Genomic DNA, 21,694 nt, shown 5'->3' on the forward strand with positions numbered 1-21,694 from the left:
GGACACCCAGACATGGCAATGGAGTAATGGAGCACCTTACAGGGCACTCCTGCAAATTTCACAAAAAGGATGCCACATAACATCTCACCACAACTCCCTTATAGGTCATGGTGAGCCCCCCAAAACACTCTCAAAACCTACTAGACCCACCTGTCTAGCCCTTATGGCAGCAGGTGCTACCTATAAGGCAGTACAATAGGGTTTGGGGGGTGGGGTTAGTGGGTGCATGTTTCACCATGAATGCAGTGGTTAGAGTGGCTTATGGATCTGGGTCCTCCTCTCTATGGTTCACTAGCCCATCCCCCAGAACTGTCTTTAAGGTCATCCAAGTGCCGATTTGGACAGGATTTTAGACCTACTTCTGTTTCAATTATGAGCCCCTTGGAGCCTGGTGAACAAAGCAAGAAACTGAAGTATCCCCTGATGAAGGGATCTATTGATGCCAAAACTCAGATTCTTGTTGGGACATTTTAATAATAAAGACTTTCATAATACAATTTTGCTCTCTTTTTGTTAGTATTGCTTTATTTTATGGACTGCCTTCTTTCTAGATTTGTAGGTATTTTTCATAATTTCTTGGAATAATAGATCTTCATCTGCAATTACAGCCATGCCTTCTTTTAGTTTATTGAGATGCATTTCCAAACAGGCGATCTGGATGGATTGTACACATCTTTATTTGCTGTTATTTATTATGTTACTTCTAGAGAAGAGTTGGTCTGTTTGTCTTGCCTGTACACATACTTGTGCAAATGAATGCATAGGAAGCAATGAGGTAGAACAGGAAATTTGGACTGGTACAGTCATTAATGTACAAACAGTAAAAAAAAGAATAGCCCTGAAAACAATTATAAATCCAAAAAAAAACAAACACATCCTAAACAGGAACAACCAAATACAATCCAAATGCTGAGTTCAAGTCAAAATAAACAAAATAAATATTTATTAAAGTCCTTCACATTTTAACAGTTCATAAGGGGGACCCAATATAGCATTTATACTGTATATTACACAATACTGGCAAACTGTGGCAGGATGCCTAGAATCTTGCTGCTTGTACACAAACACTCATGGTACAGGCAGTCCCCGGGTTAAGAATGTCCAACTTACATTGGACTCATACTTATGAACTGGGGTCCTGCCTCTCCCTTCCTGTGCCAATGTGTCCCCTCTTCCTCCCTTCCTGTCCAAATGCGACCCTCCTTCTTCCTTCCGTGTCCCAACGCATCCTTCATTGTCCTTTCCTCCATTCTGCGTCCCAAATTCATGCATCCCTCCCTCCTGCGGGTGTTTACCTCTGCTGGCTGGCTGACTCCTCCCAGTCGTACTTCTCTTGGTAAAAGCCACAGGCAGCGGCTCCTGCAAGCGGCCTACAGCTGAACCAGAAGCCTTCCCTCTGAAGTCAGAGGGAAAGCTTCTAGGTCAGTCACAGGCAATGTGCAGGAACTACAGCCATAGCTTTGCGAAGTGCGGCTGTTTTTAAAAGACTGTGTACTGTACAGGATCAGAGTTACATACAAATATAACTTAAGATCAATTTAAAGAATGGAACTCATTCTTAGCCCAGGAACTGCTTTATACCATTTAATGTTTGAAGCTAAACTGAATTTCAACCTGAGAAGAAAAGGGAGTGGAATTAATGGTCTACTGCAGCTGAGGACACTTCATCAGGAACATCTTATGGAGCTGTAGCAGGTACAAATGACAGTATGTCTATAAAACACTACATCAATCTGGTTGCATCTCTTAACGCAGCTTGGATGTGGCACCTATGAACTGCAGGAAGGTTATGTGTGTCCCTATAAGAAGAACAATGAACCTCAATAGCTCTCAGCATAAAAAAGGGAAAAAGTATTGCAGCTGGCAGAATTAATCAGTTCCTTTCCTTCTCTAGTTTTTTACATTTTCCTTTCCCCCTGCTCTTCCTGTTTTCCTCTCTCTTCCTCCCAATGTCCATTGAAGAATCATAATTGGTGCATTACCTCATCCCAATACATAAACCTCTGTTAACTGATCTCCCATCATAAAACTACTCTCATATGCTCCATCTTTTGTGTCACTAATCTTAAATAGATTCCTGGGATAACAGGATATACAGCATCACTGAGGAATATGCCGAGAAGGCAGGTATTAGCTACAGCAGGCAAAATTCCACCTCTGAATGATGCTCTTTATGACTTTGGGCACGTCATTCCACCCTCTTTTGTTTTAGATACAACTAGAATGTACAGTTGTCAAAGAAAGCCCTCACTCCCTTCCAAAATGTTCAGCCTGGATGGAACATACATGGAGTAAACACTATTGTATCAACTCTGTTTATATTATGATTGTAAATATTCCATCTAGAATTCTAAATAGTATAAATACCGTGTTTCCCCGATGATAAGGCAGGGCCATCAAATAAGACAGCCCCCCTTTTTTAGAAAAAAATGTAAAATAAGGCACCCCCCCGCAAATAAGCCACCCACCGATACCTGCGCTTACCCGAATCGGGTGGTACGGTGGGTGACTCCGTGTGGTCCCTCCGTCTACCGTATTTGCCTCCATGGCTGCGTGCCGCGCCTCGTCATGAAGTGAAGAGGAGGAAGTGACAGGACTGCAGCGCGCGCACGTGACTCCGCGCAAGGAAACTCAGGCAGCTTCCCTCATCCCTCCCTAACGGAGACTGCAGGAGTTTGTTCACGGCCAGAACATCCAAAAGTGAGACACGCAGACAGGTTTCTTTTGCTGTGAGCAATACCACTTACTGTATATAAAGCCTGTTTAAAATGCATACGGTATATAAACAATGGTTTCACATTGTCAAGTCCCCTCTGATGCTGCACTACAGAATAATCTCTTTACTGTGTTTCCCTGATGGAGAACATTGGGGACATTAAATGGTACAATATATGGTATGATGGATAAAGCTGGCCATACACGGTACGATTTTTCGGCCGACCGATTCTTCAGCCGACCGTTTTCTTCCTCCAACGAACGTATTGCGAACGTACCTATCGCGAACGTAATAAAATTCTGTTTTTTTTCAACAATAACTGTGTACTGTAGTCTTCTTCATGGGTAAATAAGGCATCCCCCCGAAAATAAGCCCTAGAGCATATTTTGGCCTTCCAAAAAAAATAAGACAGTGTCTTACCATCGGGGAAACAGGTTACATACATTTTTTAAATAAAGATAGCCACACTTCCTATCCCATAAAAGCCAAGTGAAAAATATATTTCAGAAATTCTTAGAAAAATAAAACATGGAACAGCTTGGCTAATACGTGTCTACCTCCCACACCAAGTGCACACTGTGATTCTTCCACGGTCCTAAGAACCAATCCCTTTTGGTTTGCTTGCTATTGAACTCCAAGATACTTTATGTACACTCATAAGCTAAAACTCCAGAGAGGAACAATTTTCTGTATCTTTTCTTTTTGAAACACACTATTAAAAAGAGTTTTTGTTCACAAACACAGCCAGAGCATGGTTTAAAAGTGAAGGCTTCTTGCCCTATGCCTGCTCAAGATATTATACTTTTCTTCTTGTGTGCATCAAGTACCATCCAATATGCTCCCAACCAATGTGTGCAGAAGCTAAGCAACTATTTAAATGTGTCATGTGGGGGGCATTTTCAATATGATGTATAAATCAGGAGTTTAGACATTATAAGAAAATGCACAAAAATCCAATATAAATATGCTCATTTTAAAAACCGCAAAATGGCTATGTTGTTTTTGAAAATGTACCAGCCTGCACTGAAAACCGCTTTTGTGGTTCTGTAAAAGGGGTAAGGGGGTAAGTTAGGTGCCTAAGAGATGCCTAACTTAGGCGCCCTTTATAGAGTCAGCCCCTAAGTATCTATATTAAAGTCTTATTTTCCTAAGAACAGTTTCATTAGGAGACATGAACAAGTTTAATGGAAGACATGAACAAGCAATTCAAAATGTTTTCAGAAGTAGGCAGACCTACACAGTTGAGAAGGAAGCTTTCTTACAACTGAAGCCAAAGGACTTAGTTACAGGGCCAAATTTTTTTCTTAAGTTTCCTTGTAAATACTTTGTTACTTAGTAATATATTTGTATTTCTAGATCCTACTCATCATGAAACTTTTCTTATGGAACAAAAAACTCCATTTAGAATACAGCACTTAATAGGGAATTGTTGTTTAAGGGATTTCTGCAGGAAGTTTTAGAGCTTAACTAAGTTCTTAACAGTTTTATTCGTGCTGTATCATATTTGGCATCTTTTGTGACTCTAAGAATGCCTGTATATTATCCCAATAATGTAAGCTTGATATTTCTTAATTTCTATGGGCTCCTTTTACAAAGCCACGCTAGTGATTCCCATGAAGCAACAGTGACAAAGCCTATTCAATTCCTATGGGCTTTATTTTATTTGCCATGCAGGAATCACTAGCATAGCTTTGTAAAATGAGCTATATATTTTTTGTTGTTTTAATGTTATTTTCACAATGTGTTTTTATTGTAATGCATTTTTTTCAATAAAAAATACTGCTTATTCATATGTTGCTCTTTATAGAAAAGTTTTAAACCCCTTCAACCAATAAAGACTATAATGAAACTGTATAGGAAAACAAATAAAGATAAATATAAGCCCTCTTTTACGAAACTGTGGTAGAGGTTTCTATCATGGCCCAGAGTGCTAAATGCTCCGATGCTGCTCCAACGTTCATAGGAATTCTATGAGTGTCGGAGCACTGTTGGAGCATTTAGTACTCTGGGCCATGGTAGAAACCTTTAACGCAGCTTAGCAGAAAGGTGGGGGGAGGGGCCTAGTGATTGATTAAGGTAGCACAGAAGCCAGATAAGTTAAAATGTGAAACAATGATACTAACAGCAACATATTTATCATTTCAGGTCAACTTAATTAAAATTTGTAGACTTTTTATATGGTAAATTTTCTTAGACATGAAAAATCACCCATAAAATGTTAAAATCAGAAAAATCTAAACTATAATAAAGACCCTGGGCAACAATTGCAATGCTACCAAATCCAAGTCAACTGGAAAGATCACAAGTATCTCAAAATCTCTGCACAGACTCCAGATATCAAGCCAAGTTCCAAATCCTTATTACTACCCTTTAAGGCCTATAGATTCTCCACTAAACCTCAGCCTCACCTATATTTGCCTCCATCCATGTGCACCATCTCTTCCCTCCTCTTCTACTTCCCTCCATCCATGTACACCATCTCTTCCCTCTATCCATGTGCCATCATCTTCTTCCCCTCCCTTCATGTGCTCCCCATTCCTTTCCTCTCTGCCCCTCCCATTCAGCATCTTCCTCCCCCCTTCCCCCTACACTCCCCCACAGGTTTCATCAAATGATCTCCTCACCAGGTTCTGAAGCCCACGCTCACCATGAAAACTACAAGATCACCAGTGCAGCAGTAATTCTCTAGCGCTGTCCGCGGTCACCTCTGTACAGTTCGTTTGCTGCAGTCCACCAAACCAGAAGCAGGAAGTTACTTCACAGAGGGATGGACCACAACAGAAGAACAGTGTAGGGCAGGAGTGTCAAACTCAATCACTTTAAGGGGCCGAAATCCAAAACACAGGCAAAGTCGCGGGCCAGACTCCGCCCCATATCCGCCCCAGACCCCACCCCCATAATGGTAATAATTATAACACAATTTTTTCCATTCATTTTTCACATATAGACATAAACAATATAATCTTATTATTAACACATAATGGTAATGGTTAACCACAAAATTAAACTACACAAAACACACTGTATGCTTCTCAACATTCATTCCTACCAGAACATAGATAGCCCCTATGCAAATACAGGGCCAAAAACTAAAAGTACTAATATATAAAAATGAAACCCTAAGATTCAAGACTCTGCATGTAGTACAGAGAAAAATAAACAAATGTATTTCTTCCTGAGCAGTGCAAAAGATAACAGAGTAAAACTCTCAAAATTGACACAATTCAAACACTAAATTGAAAATAAAATCATTCCCCCTACCTTTGTTGTCTCCCTCCCTCACCACCGCGGCTGTACAGAATATTACTGGAGGCAAGAGAGGTACTCATGCTCCTTCACCCCTGCGCACATTATACTGCTGGGTCAGACAAATAGGGAGGTGGAGCTGGAGGAGGAAGTCAGGAGGGGAGGTGGAGCTGGAAATCAAGAGGGCAAGCCTACGATTATAATCAGCGCCTCCCCCCCCCCCCTCGCTGCCTCAATTTTCTCTTATGGTCTGGCTTCCTCCTCTCTTCAGCAGTAATTTAACAATGCTGGCCAGTAATTTACACCACTCATGTGGTGTCAACTTGCGCATGCCAGTAGCACACCAGAAATGAATTTAACTGTGCCGGCCCCAACGACGCTTTCCAGCTGGGGCCGGCACAGTTAAATTCATGTCTGCTGCGCTGCTGGCACACGCAAGTTGACAATCACACCGGCGGTGTAAATTACTGGCTGGCAATGGGGTGCGTTGCTGGGGTAGTTTTTGTTGTGTTGCCAACATGCACAAGCTGATGATCACCACGACTCATGAGTGCTATTGTTGCCATCAGGTGAGGGCCCAAAACTGAAAGCAAGGCGACATCGTGAAGCTCTGTTTACTCCCCCATAATGCTGGCCCTGAACCACAGGCCGCATAAAACAGCCAGATGGTGTAGAGGATGACCCTGGCAACGCTGGAGAATCACTGCCATGCCAGCACCCTCCTTGCAGTTTTTGAGGTGAGGGAGACTTTGTAACCTGGTGGGGAGCTATGAGCCACTTAAGAAGTCCTATGGCCAATTTATGGGCGTGCCAAGGCCCCCATGATCCCCCCCCCCCCGTTACGACACCTATGCAAAGAGAGACTACTGAAACAGAAACCTTTGTTAATTTGACAGATGACATTGGAAAAAGTCTTTAAAAACACTGCACTGTTCCAGCACCATTGTCATAGCCGAATACAGACAGAAAATGATCCATCTTAGTTAATTCTGGCTAAGAAAGACTACGTGTGACTAAAGACTATATTTGGAACAAGTTTGTGCTTGCAGTGCTTGAACTGTTTAATGTCTGCACCTCTTTCTCCAGTAATGTGCACTCTTTCGGCTCCTTTTACAACGCCATAGTTTTGTAAAATGAGCCTTTTGTGAATAGTACATACTCTTTCCATAAACAGTGTGCTCGTTCATCAGCTATTGTCAGTGTTGGAAAATTGTTGGAATGTGCACTCCTATATTTTATTTCTATCCTAAATAAAAATTTGAGGCAGAGACATGTATGTCAGCCAGTGCAGGCTCTTTGGTGAGCAAGTTTGTGTTTGATGTGCTTGAAGTGTTTAACATTTGTGACTCTTTCCCCTGTAATGGAAAATTGTTGGGTTGTGCACTCCTACATTTTATTTTATATCTGTCATAAACGAATGGCATTTTATTTTATATTTGTCATAGATAAAATGGCAATTTTATGATCAAATAGTCTGTCTTTTTCTGACTAACATTACCATTAACATACCAGCCAGACACTCCCCCCCCATCCTAAAACTTTTCTCTTTATGCTGATACTACGCTTTTTCACAAATGTATTCTGCTCTTCTCTTGACTATTCAGTGTCTTCCTCACCATCAGTAATCTGTAATTCGCTGACCATCCAGCCCTTTGATGCAAAATGTTCAAGTTTATACTGTAACCTATTTGTAACTTGTAAACATTGATTACTCAGTTGACTTCCTACCTGTTCTCACATTGTAATTCGCTGACTGTACAGCTCTCTTTCAATGTAAACCGCCTAGAAGTCACAAGATTATGGCAGTATAGAAAAAATAAAGTTATTATTATTATTATTCTGAAAACAGAAATATGCCTGCACCCAAGGATTTTGGATAAGGATCTTGTACCTGTACTACTAATGATAGAAAACAAGAAACTTGAACTGGTCACAACACACTTGTTGCCCACACACACACACAACACTCTGCTTCCTATCCCCTCCCTCCTCCTCCACAATAAGCTAGGGTACCCAAATGCACTCAGTATACCAAGTTGCAATGTTTGACATCTAATATATAACCCATGTTCAGAAAAGCAGAATCTTAACAAGCATCCATCTTATTTTTATTTTGGAATAGAGAGGAGTTAATCTAGTGACCTGTGTACTAAAAGATCCTCACTTTGGGTCTACAGAAAAATGTTTAATACCTTAGTAATAGTACTCCAATCACAAATATTTTCTTCAACTTTTCATTCCTATAAAGGCTTCATTTTATGATACATGAAGAAAACATTATTCTGCCACACTATTACCGTCCAATAACATCCTTCCTCTATCACACATAGTATAAATATTAACTCATTATTGTATATCAATTTCATAATTGGTTCAGGGTTTTGTCACTTGTTATTTATGGAATCCCTTCTTTAAAACACAATAAAGATTGACAACTAATAGTAAACAAACCTAGATCTTCTATTTCTACATTAATGATAGGTATGGTTGGTTACAAGATCTCAGAGATTGTGTCACTAAAATAATGTGGTTTACTGCCTTCATCTTTGGCTACAAGTCTAATGATCTTAGGCACTAAACAACTAGGCATGGAGTTAGTACACCAAACATTCCTCTATTCTTCTACTATCTGACCCCCAACTTAGATTCAGACTCCTACTCTGTATAGTAAATCCAGGTGAAATTTGACTAATTACAGAAACAGGATGTTTCTTCATGTACAAAATTAGAATTAATAGACCACAAAGTATATTTATCGTATTTGAAATTTAAACAAACTTGAACAAAAAAGAAAAAAATGTTGTCAAATGAACATAACATAACAATTGCCACTGCTGGGTCAGACCAGTGGTCCATCCTGCCCAGCAGTCTGCTCAATCGGCAGCCCCCAGGTCAAAGACCAGTGTTCTAAATGAGTCCAGTCTCACCTGCGTACATCCCAGTTTAGCAGGAACTTATCCAGTTTAGTATTGTGTTTTCCCCTACAACAGACTCTGGAAGAGCATTCCAGCTCTCCACCACTCTCTGGGTGAAGAAGAACTTCCTTACGTTTGTACAGAATCTATCCCCTTTCAACTTTAGAGAGTGCCCTCTCATTCTCCCTACCTTTGAGAGTGTGAACAGTCTGTCTTTATCTACTAAGTCTATTCCCTTCAGTATTTTGAATGTTTCGATCATGTCTCCTCTCAGTCTCCTCTTTTCAAGGGAGAAGAGGTACAGTTTCTCCAATCTCTCACTATACGGCAACTCCTCCAGTCCTTTAACCATTTTAGTCGCTCTTCTCTGGAGTGGACCCTTTCGAGTAGTACCGTGTCCTTCTTCATGTACGGCGACCAGTGCTGGACGCAGTACTCCAGGTGAGGGCGCACCATGGCCCGGTACAGCAGCATGATAACCTTCTCTGATCAGTTCGTGATCCCTTCTTTATCATTCCTAGCATTCTGTTCGTCCTTTTTGCAACCGCAGCACATTGTGCAGACGGCTTCATCGACTTGTCGATCAGAACTCCCAAGTCTCTTTCCTGGGAAGTCTCTCCAAGTACCGCCCCGGACATCCTGTATTCGTGCATAAGATTTTTGTTACCGACATGCATCACTTTGCACTTATCCACGTTGAACCTCATTTGCCATGTCAATGCCCATTTCTCAAGCTTGATTATGTCACTTTGTAGATCTTCGCAATCCCCCTGTGTCCTCAATACTCTGAATAACTTCGTATCGTCCGCAAATTTAATCACTTCACTCGTCGTACCAATGTCCAGATCGTTTATAAATATGTTGAAGAGCACAGGTCCAAGCACTGAGCCCTGCGGCATCCCGTGACACTCTTCCAGTTTGAGTATTGTCTATTTACCCCCACTCTCTATTTCCTATGCTCCAGCCAGTTTTTAATCCACACCCTCGATTCCATGGCTTGCAATTTTACAAAGTAGTCGTTCATGCGGAACCTTGTCAAACGCCTTCTGAAAATCCAGATATATAATGTCGACCGGGTCACCCTTGTCTATCTGCCTTTTGACTCCCTCGAAGAAGTGCTGTAAGTTTGTCAAGCAAGATCTTCCTTTGCTGAAGCCGTGCTGGCTGGTTCTCATCAGATTGTGTCTGTCAAGATGATCAATGATGCAGTCCTTTATCAGCGCCTCTACCATCTTTCCCGGTACCGAAATCAAACTCACTGGTCTGTAGTTTCCTGGATCTCCCCTCGAACCTTTTTTGAAGATTGGCGTAACATTCGCCACCTTCCAGTCGTCCGGAATCTTTCCCGATTTGATTGACAGATTGGCTATCAGTTGAAGCAGTTTAGCTATAGTCCCTTTCAGTTCTTCGATGACCCTCGGATGGATGCTATCCGGTCCTGGGGATTTATCACTCTTAAGCCTATCAATCTGCTTCCATACCTCTTCTAGACTAACCGTTAACTTGTCAGTTTCCCGTGTTCATTTCCAGCATATAGTCTGATGGGTTCCAGTATGCTGTGTATATCCTCTTTGGTACAGACACAAAAAATGTGTTCAGTTTGTCTGCGATTTCTTTGTCCTCCTTTAGCACTTCCTTTATTCCATGGTCATCCAACGGTCCCATCGCTTCCTTCGTGTGTCATTTCCCCTTAATATATCGAAAGAATGGCTTGAAGTTTTTCGCCTCCTTGGCTATTTTTTCCTCGTAGTCTCTATTGGCCCCTTTTACCGCCTTATGGTACCTGCGCTGATGTTGTTTGTGCTTATTCCAGTTTCCGTCCGTTTTTGACCTTTTCCATTCCTTAAATGAAGTTTTCTTGTCTCTGATCGCTTCCTTCACTTCTACAGTGAGCCACACCAGTTCTTTGTTCTTTTTCCTCTTTGATCCCTTGTTGATACACGGTGTATATATAGATTTTGCGCCTCGTGACTGTGTCCTTAAAAAGGGACCAAGCTTGCTCTAGCGTTTTAGCATTTTATCCTCTTCTCAATCTTCTTCTCTACCATGAGTCTTATCCCTTCGTAATTCCCTTTTCAGAAGTTCAGCGCTGTGGCCATCGTTCTGGACCAATTTTTCTCTCCTGCATCCAGGTCGAAGCAGATCATATTGTGATCGCTGCCTCCCAGTGTCCCCTCTACTTCTACATCTTGTGCCGGTCCTCACAGTTCATTTAGAATTAAGTCCAGAATTGTATTTCCTCTTGTATTTTCCATTACAAGTTGTTCCATGAAGCAATCGCCTACAGCATCCAGGAACTCGGTCTCCCTAGCGCAGCCGGAGATGCCTAGGTTCCAGTCTATCCCCGGATAGTTGAAGTCACCCATGATAACTGCGTTGCCTCCCTTGCAGTTGCATTTAATCTCGTCCGTCATTTCTCCATCAATTTCTTCGGACTGACCTGGGGGTCAGTAGTAGATGCCAATCTTTGTTTCCAGTTCATTTGTTCCCAGAATTTTGACCCATAGAGACTCTAACTTATCTGCCAGTTGTGGTGTGTTCTCTCCAGTAGATTCAATACTCTCTTTGACGTATATAACAATGCCCCCATCTTTTTGAGCCACTCTGTCTCTGCGGTATAGTTTGTATCCCGGTAGCACAGTGTTCCAGACGTTTTCCTCAGTCCACCATGTTTCTTTGATGCCAATGATGTCAACATTATCTCTTTGTTCCATAGCTTCTAATTCACCCATCTTATTCCTTAGGCTCCTTGCGTTCGTGTACATACACTTGAGTTTATGACCTGTTTCTTTCTTGCATTTCCTTAACTCTTGTGTCCCTTTCAATCTGTCTTGCTTGTGATCCAGTGAGTCTTCCCCTTTACCTTCCTGCACGGTATCTTCTGATGAGTCTTTCCCCTCTACTTTCCTGCATGGTATCCTTTGGTGAGTCTTCACCTCTATCATCCTGCACGGTATCCTCTGGCGAGTCTTCCCCTCTATCATCCTGCACGGTATCCTCCAAGTATACTGGTTTCCGAACCATTGACTCTCTCTCGGTCAACTGTTGGCTTTCTCCTTCTTCCTAGTTTAAAAACTTCTCAACTTTCCTCTTGATGTTGCTTGCCAGAAGCCTCGTTCCGTCTCTGCTGAAGTGGAGTCCGTCCTTCCTATATAGCTTGCTCTTCTCCCAGAACGTCGTCCAATATGCAATACACTGTTGTAAGATTTTATTTTGTAGCTTAAGTTGGAGTCTGTACATTTTTATTGACTCCGACACCACCCAAAATTGCTTCTGACTCCAACTCCGCAGCTCTGCTAATGAACTTGTCATTTCTAATCTGCCTGCTTCAACAAACAAATATAAGAGCAAAAACACCATGTTCCTCTTATCTCTGCATGCTTTCCAGCCAACCCCAAGCCTACTCTCTGCATTTCATTGTTAACTGTCAAACTCTGCCAGGCTGATAGCAGTTTCTCCTTCTACAGTTGCTCATTAAGCTGTCATCTCTCCTGCTACCACTAAAGTACCTCCTACTACCACTTCAGATTCAATGACTCCATGAGTCTTCCCGTTTTGTTCTCTTTCTTCTACTTACATGTGCAATGAGCTTCCACTCCACACAGGTTTCCCTCCCCTCCCCCCCCAGAACTTCATCTATTGCTAGGATTCCTCCAATGCCAGCATCCAATAAGCAGATATATTCCTTAGTTTATATACAGTATCCATACACTCATCTGCCAAACACTAAAGAAATAACAAACTGATACTACTAAAAATAAATAAATAAATAAAAATTGAATTTTAAGTGAATTTTAAGATGAGTTCCATAGGTCAGGCTATAGCACTGAAGAACAGCAGGTTTTCTTCTTGGGTCCCCTAACCAGTAAGGTTAACTGTGCTCAGGAACATCACAAAGTTAATTTGCTCAAGCCCAGGAAGGGAAGAAAGATGATTGCCACTACAGTAAGTGATAGATTCTGAGGCAATGTTTCTTCATCTCTTGAACCAGTGAAGATTTCCTGTGCCATCTGAGGTTGGGAATTGAGTAATGAATGAGGGCAGTAGGAAAGCACATTAAAAAATATTTACTGCACTGTACCCTCAGTTGACAAAGACAGCTGGCACCCACTGTTCATTCTTTTTACTTCTTCAGCGCAATAAAAAACTTTAACTAGAGATAATATTCACATCTATTTGTGTGTGCACTGGTAGTTATAGGAAAAAAATAAAAATTTATTGAAAAATGATATTTACTTACAAATAGAACAGTTGATTTCAAATCAATGTGTAAACTGCCATTTTTACATTTTGAAAGACATGCACTGGATTAGGCTCCACACAGTTTTACTGCCTGCTCAGCTTCTGGGAATACAAAGACCCAGAAAAATTAAAGTTCAAATAGTGAAAAAGTTGATATAGTAAATATCTGCATAAGAGCAGCAGAAATAAGCATTTTATTCAGAAGTTCACAACAGTGACACGTTAGTAATCTAAAGTTACAAGTAAAATTTATAATATAGAACTAACCCCTCTTTTATACAACCATAGTGCGGTTTTTAGTGTCAGCTGCAGTGGTAACAGCTCCGATGGTCATAGGAATCCTAGGAGCATCAGAGCTGTTACTGCTGCAGCCGGCACAAAAAAAAAAAAAACCAAAAAACACGCTATGGGTTTTTTTTTAAAAAAAGGGGGGGGGGGGTAAATTTTGTAGTTACAACACACACCAACTCCTGATTTCATTTCAGATTTCAGGATTTTAGAGTTTATACATCCATAGCAAAATAACATGCTCTTTTGCCTCCCATGTTGAATCCCATCATTACTTCTCTGCCCCTTCCCCAAAGCTGGAGAATTACTTTCTAGCCACTCTGGTGAGCTATACCCAACCAATTTCTCTATTTTCTTCCAACTTCTAAACTAAACTAAACTAAACCTTAGGTTTGTATACCGCACCATCTCCGCAAGCGCAGAGCTCGGCACGGTTTACAGAGGTTGAGAGGAAAGGAACTACAAAGATGGATATAGGAGAGGGACTGAGAAGATAGATTTTTGAAAAGAGCCAAGTTTTCAGGTGTTTACGGAAGGATTGGAAGGAGCTAGCATTTCTGAGCGGGGATGAGAGGTTGTTCCAGAGTTCTGTGGTTCTAAAGGGGAGGGATGTTCCAAGTTTTCTTGCGCGGGATATACCTTTTGTAGATGGGAAAGATAGTTTCAGTTTTTGGGAGGATCTAGAGGAGAGTGGGTTAGAGGAATTCCAAAGGAGTGGGATAACGGGGGGAAGGATGCCATGTAGAATCTTGAAGGCTAAGCAGGCACATTTATAGAGGACTCTGGAGTATACTGGGAGCCAGTGAAGCTTGGAGAGGAGTGGGGAGACGTGATCAAACTTGCCTTTTGTGAAAATAAGCTTGGCCGCGGCGTTCTGAATTAGCTGAAATCTGTGGAGGTTTTTCTTAGTTAGGCTTATATAGATGGAGTTGCAGTAGTCCAGTCTAGAGAGGATGGTGGATTGAACGAGGATGGCGAAATGAGAATGATGAAAGCAGGATCTTACTTTCCTCAACATATGGAGGCTAAAGAAGCATTTTTTTACCAGGGAGTTGAGGTGATCATTGAAGGAGAGAGAGGAATCTAAGATGATGCCTAGGACTTTGCTTGAAAACTCAAGCTGGAGAGTGGGGCCGGAAGGTAGTGGGATGGAGGTGGGTAAATAATCTGAAATAGGGCCAAGCCAAAGTAGTTTTGTTTTGGACTCATTTAGTTTCATTTGTACAGATTGGGCCCAGGATTGGAGGTTCGTAATACATGAGGATATGTTTTCAGTGAGGTTAGAGAGGTTCGAGTCGGTCTAGAGGAGGATGAGGATGTCGTCAGCGTAGGAGTAGAGAGTTTCTAGGGGGGATAGATGAAGGAGTTTCAGAGAGGACACGTAGATGTTGAAAAGGATAGGGGAGAGGGGTGAGCCTTGCGGGACTCCACATTTCGGCTTCCAGGGGGGGGATGAGGTACCGTTTGTGTTAACGGTGTAGGAGCGGAAGCGTAGGAATTTCGAGAACCAATCTAGGACAGTGGAGCTTATGCCTATTTCGGAGAGTTGGAAGAAGTCACAGTGATTTGCTGTAAGCTGAACCCCATCACACCTTCCTTTCTCCCCTTTCCCATATTGCTATGTCTGGCTTTACCACTCCTGCATATAAGACTCTAAAACTTAGGCCCCAATGCTCCAGTGCTGGGAGCGACAGCAGCAACAAAGGCAGAAGTCATACCTTTCAGTCTGTATGGAACCACAATAACAGAAAGAGGCAGCAAGTATCTGTGTTTCTGTTTTGGGTGAAAAAGTCCTGGCAATACTAGCAGCAGAACTGAGCATGATCTGGGTAGCAATCTGCACCCCCATCCCCCCCCCCAAGCAAATCACTGTGACTTCAGGCTAGGTTCATTCTTCTTTTTATCAGGAGTTCCTAATCTTTTCTGGTTCATGCACACCTTTAACTGATCATTGATTATTGAAAACATATCTCTTTAAGACATAATTTTATTTGCTGAAACTGTTTATGGAATTTATGTATGTAAATCAGGGAGGATTGCTTCCTTCTATTTAACTTTATTGAAATCTGCACTAATGTCTTTTGACAATATAGCAAAATATCAATTTTTATATTGTATTGCATCAATGAAACCTCTGCACCCTTTTCCCAAACCACACCCACTAGCGACTACTGATAGCTACATATGTTTACTGTCAGCAGCTAACATGTCACTAAAATAACAGGAGGACACAATTACTAATAAGTGTCCCAATACGTGCCTTTATTCTGTCTAGAAAATGTCAATAAATTGCCTCAGATTTTGAGACACATCTCAGCAGCCCATTTGACTCTTCCCAAAATCCCCATGAATTCATGCCCGATAAAGAACCGCTGAATGTTTTACAAAGGTGCTTCTGAATAAGAACATAAGAATATCCTTACTGGATCAGACCAGTGGTCTATCTGACCCAGTGTGCCGTCATCATGGAGGCCAATCGAGGTCACAAGTATCTGGCAAAACCCCAAATAGTAACAGCATTCCATGCCATCGATCCAAGGCAAGCAGTGGCTTCTCCCATGTCTGCCTCAAATGTTTAATTTTCCTAAACACTACAACATTTTATTTCCAAACGTACATAATTATTTTTCATCATACAGTATTTGATGATACGACTGCAAAACACTACAGACAAATAAGTCCAGTAAAAGAAATGACAAACAAACCTACCAACTCTAGTTCTGAACAAAACTGCAGTCAAACTGTTTTAGATTGCTGCACAACCTGGAAGTCACCAGAAAAAGCCCCTGCAGCATATTGTAAACAAGATCCTCAAACTCACTGAACCAAAACATGAAACTATCAAACACACCCAGAAATTAATAATCCATACAACACCCTATTATCATCAGGTGTCTTGCATTCTCAGGATCTTTCAAATATGGAAGCACTACTGTTTTATGAAGAATTACACTGTTCCCAGAGGCCCTTTATTAGCATTAAGGCTTGTTACATTATATTTAACAAGCCACATCTTCCCTTCTACTACCAAAATAACAGAAAGTAGATAATTAAAGCCAGAATTAACCAAGGTTAGCTTAATCTTTGGAGGCCAGCAAATGCAGCAGTAGTGAAAGCATAGTAAAAGGTCCTGACAACCAAACAACTCAAAGAACTATCCTTCAGGAAGAATGGGTAATTTTCAAGTAATCCATTTACCTTATAAATAGTTTATAAGTTTAATATTTAAAAAATATGTCCAAATATGCATTTTTATAGGATTGTTCTGGGATGGATGAAGTTGAGATGTTCATGATCAGGGGATAATGAAATACAGTTTTGGTTGGCGAGGCCAAACATACCATCTGGCCCTGCCCTGACTTCTTTTAGTTATGCTGTGTTGGACAAAATATTGGTCAGGTCAAAACCCCAGTGGTCCATCCCATTCAGCTGTCTCTACAAGTTAATTGATAAGGGGCTTTTACCGGCTGAATTTATCAATATTTTTTTTTCCTGCAGAAGCTGCATCCTGAGATTGGGCATGCCTATACTGGAATAAATGATTCAGCTTCGCAGGAAGCTTTGCAACCAGGGATCCAAGAGAAATTGCCCCTTGAAAATTAGATTGTGTTACTGAGCTCTGTAGTCACGGAGGGAAGTTATCATAGTTTAAGACACTGGTTCTTGTCGATATAGCAACCTCCCTTCGTGAAGAGAGCTCAGCAACACCGAATAATTTGGGATTTTGGCAACTTGCTTGCTCTTCCCCAGTATTTTCTCCTGTATCACTATTCGACTCTTTCCTCCGACTATAGGCCATTCCCATCATCCCAACAAGAGCAGCATCGCCCATCTCTCCCGAGAAGGGGGGGGGGGGATCCAGGACAGAACCTGATCACTTCGGGTGACAAACAAGTAACCTCTGATTTTAGGAGCCAATACCCTCATAGCTCCCCCCGGGCATTGCGGAGTACTATTCCTGCTCCTCCCCTGTCAAGTTTTGCTGTAGTAGCGCAGCGCTCCGTGTTGTGAAATGCATTTCAACACTTCCCCTTCTCGTTTACAACCACAGGTGCGGGGGTCCCCCCCCCCAAGCACCCACCTGCTCCACGGCCACCCCGGAAGTGCTCCTCACTCAGGCTTTCTCTGGACTGGAGGCAGAGCTTCTGGAAGAGGAGAGCTTCAGCACCAAAGTACTACCATGAAAGGAAAAGGTGATTTCTCCTCCTCACCCGTCCTCCCCAGCTGGACGTCCCTTCGTCTCCAGCTGGACCTGCTTCCTACCTCCTCCGGCTGCTTACGTCACTGCTGACCGGACCCGGGTAGAACGCTCGCTCCAGACAGCCTTCACCCTCCTCTGCCTTTGCCTGCAGTTTGGCCCGGGAACGCGCACTGAGAGGAAAAGTGCAGGCGCGAGCAACGAATGGTTTGCTTTCCTACGCCTGCCTCCCTCCCTCCCTCCCTCCGACCGGCTCGAGCTCGGCCCTGTCACGTGAGGTCACGCGGTGCGGGGAGGAGGTTATTGAAGCTGGCTGGTGAGAAGAAAGCAGTAGTTTGCGGCTGGCTTTGAGGTCCGGTTGAGGAAGTCGACTGGCCAAAAGCTTCTTATGATTTTAAAAAAAGATACCCGTAAAAACGATTTTCTTCTAATATGAGGCGCGACTAATCTGTTCTGAGTGCGCAAAATCCGGCTTTGCGAGGCTGCAGTACTTGAGCGTTTTAATAGGGATTATTTTGCTTTTTAAAAAATTATATATTTATTCAGTTTTCAAATATATAACACCATGTTTATAGAATCCAGAGCAAAAATAGAAAAAAAAAGGAAATACAAATAACAATATAATAAAAACAAATGTGTTTTCTTCGTCCACAACTAAAGGCAATACGATTGAAGAAATAAAGGAAATCATAAATCGAAATAGACTTAATAATAAGTTAAAAAGATCACCTTCAAACACCCTCACCAGCCAGTCAAAAAGTGAACATATGAGATTAAAGTACAAATAACCTTAGCTTCCTCCTTAGCTCTTGGAAAGTCTAGCTGTTTAGGGTTAAAAATTTGATATTGTTTACCCTGGTAAACTAAGAGCTATGTCCTGCGCCCTTATTGGAAGAGCAAGGAAGGCCTTGCATCGCTTTTGTGTTTCTCTGGCTAAAAAAATCAACGATTCTAAATATCTAAAGGAAAATCTCAAAACTATTGTGATCAAGTTCAAAAACAAAAGACACTAGCAGCTTAGTTCTCCGTTGAACGACTTCTAATGAAGATTCCAAAAATGATGTAAGATTCATAAGAGTAGTAGATCTCTTCATGCCCTCAGTATACAGGGCTGTCATCACAGGTGGTAATGAATCTGCCAACATCTTTAGAACTTCAATCAAATACATTTTAAATATATCTATAGCTGATACAAGAGGAAAGTTGAGAAGTCTGAAATTATGCCTGTGAGATTGATTTGCCAAATACAGTACTCCAAATGCCAATGGTTGTAGTTCTTATCTTTAATGGCAGCTACTTCCAAACATTCCACAGACTGCATTTTAGCTTCAATTAAAAAAAAAAAAAAAGCTGATCAGTTATCTGAGCTTGAACAAGAGCAGCATCAGAAATAGTCACTAAGGGGCCCGTAATCAAAAAGTGTCCAAAAAGCATCCTAAATCAGCACTTGGACATCCTAAAAGCCAGGACGTCCAAGTGCCAATAATCAAAACCGTCTTTTTGTACGTTTAGCAAGGTGTTCAAGCCTCTACGTTCAGAACACGAGATGTGAGTGGTGGAGGTGTGTTATGGGCGGGCTTTGAGCAGTCTCAATGGTGGGTTAGACATGGACGTCTTTCAGCAATAATCAAACATGTTGCAAGACATCCTGGTTTAGAAGGGTTTGAGTTCCACAAAGGTGCCCAAACTGACCAGATGACCACTGCATGCATCTAGGAAAAACACTCCCATACTCCCCCTGTGCTGATGGACCCCCTCCCACTCACAAAGGTCAGAATACAAATGTACATACCTGTCTCCAGAACATCAGCACCTGGTATAGGAAAGCTTAGTAGAGCTGCACACAGGTGTCTAGTGAACCATAGAAAGGTTTAGCAAGTCCCATATGCCACTCTAACCACTACATTCATGGGAGCTAGTCAGGAAGCTGCTCAGAGCCAAAATGTGCTCCTGCTCGGTGCCGCTTAGCGGCTAAAGAACGCAGGAGTCGCAGCAGCCACCGAGGACTGGGTTAGTTTTAATCTTCTTGTAAATTCACACTTTATTCTGGGACTAGTGGGTTATTTCCATCTACTCACCAGGACTTTGTAGAAAGACTCAAACTTCAGAGACTTAAACTCCTCCCCCCGTTACCTCATCACTGTCCCTGTAAGCATCAGTTAGTCTTAGAGAGAGGGGATTGGGGAAACTCCCCAGCAAGTTCAATTCTGCTCATATCCACAAATGCAACAATGAATAACGAGAGAACAGGTCATTAAACATTAGAAACCTGACTGGCAAAACGGTGTTATAAGGCGACACAGCCTGTGCTGTCAGAAGGGGGCGCCTGAACTAGAGACTCCCCCCCAAAAAACTAAGTGCTAAACCCATTCTGATGGCTGGTAAGAAAACAGAAATCCATCTTACCATTACTTGGAAAGGCAGACAATCAACGAATCAGCAAGGTATAGGGTAGGTTCCCGGAATAAAGTGTGGATTTACAAGAAAGAAGATTAGCAAAGTTAAGAACCTAATCTTTTGTTCTTGTACAATCCCACTTTATTCCAGGACTAGTGGGTCATAACACAGCCAGGGTGTACCAAGCCGGGGGGGGGAGAAGGAGGGGGAGGGAAGGAGGACTGCCCCGGGTGCACACCCCAAGGGGGTGCACAGCTGGCCACCCACCGGGGAATAGGCTGCCGCCGGGGAAAGGCTGCCACTGCCGCCATCGAGAACAGGCCAGCGCCAAGTTCTCCCTCCCTGCTTTTCTTCCCCGCGGGGCCGACCAACTCTCGCCACCCGAAGTCAATTCTGACATTGGAGAGGACGTTCTGGGCCAGCCAATCAATGGCGGCAGTGGCAGCCTTTCCCTGGCGGCGGTGGCAGCAGCATGTTTCCCAATGGCGATGGCATGGGGGAGGGCAGGGAGAAAGAAAAAAAGAAAGGGGGGGGACAGGGAGCCAGAAAAAAAGAAAGGGGGCAGGGTGAAACAAAGAAAGAAAGAAAAGAAATGGGGCACGGAGAGTGAGAGAAAGACAGACATACAGAAAGAAAGGGGGCATGGAGAGAGAAAGAAATGGGGCACGGAGAGAGAGAAAGACAGACATAGAGAAAGAAAGGGGGCATGGAGAGAGAAAGAAAGAAGGGGCAGGGTGAAACAAAGAAAGAAAGAAATGGGGCACAGAGAGAGAGAGAAAGACAGACATACAGAAAGAAAGGGGGCATGGAGAGAGAAAGAAGGGGGCAGGGTGAAAGAAATGGGGCATGGAGAGAGAGAAAGACAGACATACAGAAAGAGGGGGCATGGAGAGAGAAGGAAAGAAGGAGGCAGGGTGAAAAAAGAAAAAAAGAAATGGGGCACGAAGAGAGAGAGAGAAAGACAGACATACAGAAAGAAACGGGGCATGGAGAGAGAAAGAAAGAAGGAGGCAGGAAGAAAAAAAGTAAAATTTGGGGGAGGGAATGAGGTCTGGAGGAGAGGAAGCATACAGGAGGCTGAAAGAAGGGAAGAAATATTGGATGCACAGTCAGAAGAATAAAGTGCAACCAGAGATTGATGAAATTACCAAACAAAGGTAGGAAAAATGATTTTATTTTCAATTTAGTGATCATAATGTGTCAGTTTTGAGAATTTATATCTGCTGTCTATATTTTGCACTATGGCCCCCTTTTACTAAACTGCAATAGCAGTTTTTAGCGCAGGGAGCCTATAAGCGTCGAGAGCAGCGTGGAGCATTCAGTACAGCTCCCTGCGCTAAAAACCGCTATCGCGGTTTAGTAAAAAGGGAGGGGGTATATTTGTCTATTTTTGTATAGTTGTTACTGAGGTGACATTGCAAAAAGTCATCTGCCTTGACCTCTTTGAAAACCCGCGGAATATAAATGATAATTAACATTTTCTCTGCGTACAGTGTGCTTTGTGTTTTTAAAATTTTATTGTTGGTAGATCATTTTGACTTGGCCACGAAGGTAAGGATGAGGGAGGGAGGGGAGCTGCTGAAAGACATCTAGTAATCTTCTAGTTGTCATTCTTCCTGGTACTTTAGTTAGATTGTGAGCCTTCGGGACAGTAAGAGAATTTCTAAGTACCTATCTTTCTTATAAATTTAA

At 42.3% G+C, this 21,694-nt stretch overlaps 1 protein-coding gene across 6 annotated transcripts in view; it reads right to left on the bottom strand.

Annotated features, from left to right (window-relative positions):
* Nucleotides 1–17,839, bottom strand: part of ITSN2 (intersectin 2) — a 317,097-nt gene extending 299,258 nt beyond the window's left edge. For 3 of the 6 annotated variants that reach the window (XM_033939782.1, XM_033939781.1, XM_033939779.1), the window contains exon 1: nucleotides 17,489–17,839. The gene's annotated coding sequence lies outside the window, so the exon portion shown is untranslated. The remainder of the gene's footprint in view (nucleotides 1–17,488) is intronic. The other 3 variants (XM_033939784.1, XM_033939780.1, XM_033939783.1) reach the window with 2 other exon arrangements.
* Between the last annotated feature and the right edge of the window lie 3,855 nt (nucleotides 17,840–21,694).

The sequence above is a fragment of the Geotrypetes seraphini genome, chromosome 3, assembly GCF_902459505.1.
Source record: "Geotrypetes seraphini chromosome 3, aGeoSer1.1, whole genome shotgun sequence".
Classification (NCBI taxonomy): Eukaryota; Metazoa; Chordata; class Amphibia; order Gymnophiona; family Dermophiidae; genus Geotrypetes; species Geotrypetes seraphini.